Below are 5,886 nucleotides of genomic sequence, written 5' to 3'. Positions count from 1 at the left end.
CTCTCAGTCTGAACTCAGAGCTGCCAGAACCTCTTAGTTATATAGGCTAAGATCACATTCAAAAATGAGGGGAAAAAAAGGTGCTTCATGGTCCCACGCGATTAATCCTGCGTCTGAATTGTAGGGGTGTCTGTTTAATTCTAGGTCACAGTGCAGAAGTTTAGGCAAGTAAATGGGCACTTATCCATGTAGATCACTGCTACAATATTGGTCCGGTGCAGAGGTCTTTGACTGGCCACACATTTACTTGTACCTATACGTACTTGTGCCAAAAAGCCCTGTTGTGTAGCAGAATGTTCGACAATGAATATGCAAGTGCTGTTCCAGACACGTCCAGTCCATACCCTTTTCTTTTCCCATTTTAGACTTGCATGAATTCTAATAAACAAACAAAATTGATGCGTTGCCCATATCATATGGTTAATTTGATACTTCTTTTGGAGTTTCCACGTTAATTCTCACAAGAAGTGCTAAAAAGTTAAATTTTAGTAAGGGCATGTTTGGGAGAGCTCCACTTCAACTTTTCTAGCTCCGCTTCACGAATTCCCTGCTGAATATGTCTAGCTCCAAAAACTCCAGATCTGGAAACTCCAGAAAAAACTTGGAGTTGGAGGCCAACTCCATATTTTTCATGAAGCTCCTCAAAGGGTGCTTCAAAAACACTAGTTATAGACATCCTTATGGAGTTAGGGTAAAATTATCCACCATTACGACTGGTTACACAACATACCTTTTCGTGGAAAAAAAAGCTGCATTCCTTCTCTCTGCCCCCCCCTGCCCCCCTCTTCCTCAAGAGCCCCCCGCCACCCCTATCCTATGAAGCCTAGTGCCATGTCCCTCCAGGGAGACGTCACCGCAGCCTCCGCTCTCAAGCAAAATGGATCCTACCGAGGATGATCTTCCTTCCCATCTAGGTATTGTGGAGTAATTCCTTGTAAATCCCTTTCAATTTTTCTTCTTTTCTCTTACAGTTTCTTCAAATCCATGGCAAATAACACCACCTGCTCAGCCCTGAAGGCCCTGCACCAGCTCCGCAAGGCCTGACGAGAGGCACGAGAGGGTGCCGGCCGGCATGTCTACGCCGGTGCTAGTAGAACGTAGGATGATGTCGTGCGTGTTTTCATCTGGGAATAAGGATGCTTTCTTTGTGGATTTTGTTGCTACTGCAATGCTACTTGCCTGTAACGACGTCGACCCAAATAGTTTACCGTGTTCCGTCCCCAGAGCACGGAGATGAACAATGCTACTTTTGTGGTTTGCTCTCTTTGTTGGAACGCAAAATTGAGTAACTTTCGAACGCAAAGTTTGAGTTATATAAGGAGACATTTGCACAGCATCACACACAAAGCTCACAATTATATGGGAGGCTGTAGCACGCCAGGAAAATACTGTAGCGCGAGTACTGTAGCGCGAAAAAAAGAAAAAAAAAGACTATTCCTCCTCAAGCTTCCCTTTTCTGGAGCTGGGACCAGCCAATCAACCAAACAAGTACAACAACTCCTTATTTTCCTACAGTTCGTGAAGTGGAGTTAAAAAAAATCTGAAGTAGGTAGAGTGGAGTTATTTTTCTAGAATTGGAGTGCTCCCAAACAGACCCTAATTCCTCAAAAAATTAACTCTACCAGTGGCCATGAATCTATTTTGGTTTTTAAAAAGTTACCAAACTCTATTATGAAAATATATAAAGTAACTCCCTAAATCTATATTTAAATTACATACAAAAATAATACACAGTAATATCCTAATCTTCACTTAAATTACCCACATATCAAATCAGGGAAGAAACTATTAAAAAACCATTTTCACCACCGCCATTTTCACTACCGGTTCTTAAAGAACCACGGTGAAAATAAAAACCATTTTTACCGCCCGCGCCAACCACGGACCGGCGGTAAAAATAAATTGGGAAATGACTATATTTCCTTAAACATATTCTTCCTTATTATCCTATTTATTATGTTGAGTTGGCAATAAAATTTTAGAAGAATGTTGTGTCCATCCCCATTCCCAAACTATTTAAAACTACAAAAAATGTGAGGAATAAAAAACTATGTGTCTAAAAAAATAAAATAATTAATAATTTGAAATGGAGAAAGTATATCCGTGTTCAAATCAAGCATTTAATTTTTCCACACTAATTATTACCGCTAGTACTAAATTGGACCCGGCGGTGAAAATAGTCGTCACCGCCGGCTCCAATTACGGGCCGGCAGTGAAAGCTGTTCCGATAAAAGGCCGCCCGAATTTTCTTTAGCGCCAGCCTGACCCAAACTCCTGTCCAGGGCCGCCCGACGCCCCACGGCCTCGGCCCGCGCCGCCACGGCCGCCCCGGCTCTCACATCCGCTATGCCGCGCCTCCGACGGCCCGACGCCGCACGCCCGCGTCGCCTCTGCCTGCACCGACGCCCGCCCGCGTGGCCTCTGCCCGCACAGACGCCCGCGCCAAGCCTACACCGATGCCCGTCGCCCCGAGGCCGCGCGCTGTGGTAGGCCCTGCACGCCTCGGACGGCTCCGGTGGCGGCCTCGGCAGTCGTGGCGCCGGCTCCTCGGACAGCACCACCCCCTTGACCTCCTCCTCCTCCGCATCCATCTCAGCCACCACCCCAACGCCGTGACCGCCGCCCACCACGGACTGCGGCCGCGGCCAGACGCCGCGGGCCCGCGCTAGGACGACGGCCACCACCCCAACGTCGTGCCCACGGCCCGTCGCGTAGCCTTGCCGCGCCGAGGACCTAGGGAACAATTTCCCCCCGATGCCAAAGGGAGCTGAGGTATGCATGCATGGTGTTCGTTGAAATGTCTAGAAGGTCTGCAGCTAAACTGTTCAAGGTCTGAAACTGCGTCTCGGATCTCTCTACAGGGGTTTCTGCAGGACGGCCAGCAGATCACCGTGAAGAAGCTGTAGCTCGGGTCAGGGCAAGGTGTGCACGAGGTCCGGCTCGTGCTCAAGGTGCACTTTGTTATGCATTGCTCCTGTTAAACTGTTCGAGGAGAAGAAAACAAAGAAGAGTCGAGAAAGAGAGGAGACGCAGTAGGTACAACTATACAATGGTTGTATTGTTGTGTCCTTTATCGGACAATGTATGAGGTTTGCTCTCGTTCCGGCTTAGTGGTCCATTGGATCGATGACTTTTGAGCTTGCCAAACTGTGATAATTCTGCTATATTAAAGAGCTCTAGCAGTTCTTAGTTATATTGTTGCATTTTGACATTTACTCCTCACTAGGTGTTTGCTCTGAGTAGCAGTCTATCGCTATATTGCTGACATTGTCATTGACTAGGAGTTATGCTTCTAATGTGCTTATGCTTTAAATGATATGAGAACTTGGATATCTATCCTATATCTTTCTATGACGGTTGAATGCTGAATTGGCTAATTGAATTTATTGGATGGTTCAGATGGTTTACCTCTGACTATTGGTCTTGCTGCAGCTACCGGTTTGGGAGTACTTGCATACAGAGGTAGTAACACTTGGATGTTTCTTTTCTTCAGGAGTAACACTTTTGTGTTCTTACACACCATGTATGATCCATCCTGCAGATTGAGATATTGCTACAGTTTTTGGGTTCAGCCGCTATTGTTCAGCCTAACATTGCTACATATTGATGAGTTCTTTAATAAGAAGGTTGCTCCGAAGGATCTTTTTGGTGAAATAAAGGTAGCTAGCCATCTTGTTGATTGTTTCTTTTTAAACTACTTAAGAAAAATCAATTTTTTCTGAGATCAAGAAATTTGGCACCTATCTTATTTTCTGGATTATGTACTCTTTGTTACACTGAACAACTCAGTGGCTGCATATGCTGTTTTGCTTGGAATGGATACACTGAAATATTCCTATGAAATTGATACAAAATCCCTGAAAAAATTCTTGCAGCAATTGAACTGTTCCTGGTGAAATTCTAGCAAAATACTAGCATGTGCGACTCCAGCTGCTTCCGCAGCAACAGCTGCACCAGCAGAGGCTGCTACCGTCGTTCCAACAGAAGCAGCTTGAAGCCTTATATAGCTTGAAAGTTTCATTTTAAACTTGAGTATGACTTATGGCATGGACTATGTTTGATGCATGGACTTTGTGGGTTGTAATCGATGTATGAACATGTGACACTTGTTATAACATTTGATGTATTTACTATGTGAGATTAATTTGTATTCATTTTATGTGTACTTCATCGTATTAAATCATTGAGCTGTGATATACTTTTGAAAATCGAGCTGGAAAAAGTGGTGCCTCGGTATAGGGTTATCACCGCCGGCCCGTAACACGGACCGACGGTGAAAATGAGTTTATCACCGCTGGCCCGTATATGGAACCGGTGGTGATAAACCTATTTTCACCGCTAGTTTGAAAACTGGCAGTGAAAATGGGTATTTTCATCGCCGGTATTTCACCACCGGCGCCTAAACCGACGGTGAAAATGGATCCGCAAGTAGTGAAACATTATTTCTTTCTCTCTATTTCCTTAAGAAAAAAATAAATGGTAAAAAGGCCAGCGAGGAAAACAAACAACATGGGTCTTGCTAGTTACTTCCTTTATTTTTTTTTCATTTCCTTAAAATGGTACCACATTGCAAGTGGTTCTGTCCAAGATGATGATACTTGGCCTAAATTAGGTGACCAATCGAGTAATATACGTTGCTGTTGCCCTAAGGCGAGCTCCCAGCGCCTCCCAAGCCAACGACACTATAGCAAGTCACTGGAGCAAACTCCATGCGCATTTCATCTATGTTTCGATCAAGAAGAAACGTTCATAGCCTCCCCCCAGCTTGCAAAGTGGTCTTATATGTTGAATTGTCCCTGCTCTTTTATAGACCTGCAAAGAGCAAAATGTAGATCAGATTTAGAATGTACGCATTATTAAGTGCCAGAGTTTCAGTTAAACACGAACCTACCACTGCATGTGTGGTGAACTGGTGACAGGGTGTGGTCAAGTTAGTGCCCCAGGTCAGGAGGTCAATCAAATGACACAAGTCATTAATGAACATCGTAGGGATCAATTGATATCTGATGATATTGAATTTGGTGATAGTTCTGCAAATATTTTAATTTGTGCTACTGCGGTGAGAAACTTTAAACACTTCTTTTGTTTTGAATCGCATTCAATAAAATAGCAGACCAAGTACCCAGGAACATACTGGCGGTAATTGCTAAATGTTTTACCACTGTGTTATTTTTATCCTTCTAGATAGTCTCAGGATACATGTTGAGACTTGAGAGACGTTGTCAGTTTGATTAGACATCCCAAAGTCAGCTAGAGGCGTGACCATGCTCTGAATAAGTACATACATGCAGTACAGTGGTAGGTGCGCAATTTAGCTGGACTGTACCACTGAATAAACGACATGCAGTAGTCTAGTAGTACATCGTCGTCCATCATTGTGACATCTTCCATAAAAGAGCAGGTCAAAGGACTGAAGCTAGTTCCACAAGGTATATAGCAGATATGGGACATGGACCAACAGTCAGAACTGCCAAAGTTCTATGGCTTTGCTATGGTACATAGGCCTGTGAGGCATTGGGAACTCTTGTGTTACGACACAAGCGCATGGTAGGTAGCTCCTGCCCTGCTCGTGCGTGCTGCCCTTTGAAAGTTAGATAAAACTGCGTCAACTTGAACATGGTAGATATGCTATTGTAACCATTTCTTCTTGCTGATAGTGCCAACCGGCCAGGAGATATGGATGGACTAACGATTCTAGGCCTGTGAGGCATCGGGAACTCTTCTGTCAGCGCTGGATGGATCGTTCGTGACACGTAGCTACTGGTGGTCGCGTCCTGGATTCTTCTACTAGCACAACAAGCTGGAGAACAAGCAAACTCGGTGACAGGAGGATGTTTGACTGTAACTGATTGACTATGGTAAAGCCGAACTAAACAGAGTGCATGT

The 5,886-nt window shown here is 44.5% G+C and overlaps 1 long non-coding RNA gene across 2 annotated transcripts; it reads left to right on the top strand.

Annotated features, from left to right (window-relative positions):
- The first annotated feature begins 2,298 nt into the window (after window positions 1–2,298).
- LOC112887181 lies at window positions 2,299–4,138 on the top strand. Of its 2 annotated transcripts, none has more exons than XR_003227511.1 (5): window positions 2,299–2,772; window positions 2,862–3,082; window positions 3,400–3,462; window positions 3,542–3,659; window positions 3,876–4,138. It is a non-coding gene; the product is annotated as an uncharacterized LOC112887181 (long non-coding RNA). The 2 variants fall into 2 exon arrangements; XR_003227510.1 differs by having other exon boundaries at window positions 2,300–2,772; window positions 2,862–3,089.
- Window positions 4,139–5,886: the final 1,748 nt, after the last annotated feature.

The sequence above is a fragment of the Panicum hallii genome, chromosome 3, assembly GCF_002211085.1.
Source record: "Panicum hallii strain FIL2 chromosome 3, PHallii_v3.1, whole genome shotgun sequence".
NCBI classification, from domain to species: Eukaryota; Viridiplantae; Streptophyta; class Magnoliopsida; order Poales; family Poaceae; genus Panicum; species Panicum hallii.
The sequence above is the reverse complement of the archived record's forward strand: the minus strand, read 5'-3'. Positions and strand labels throughout refer to the sequence as shown.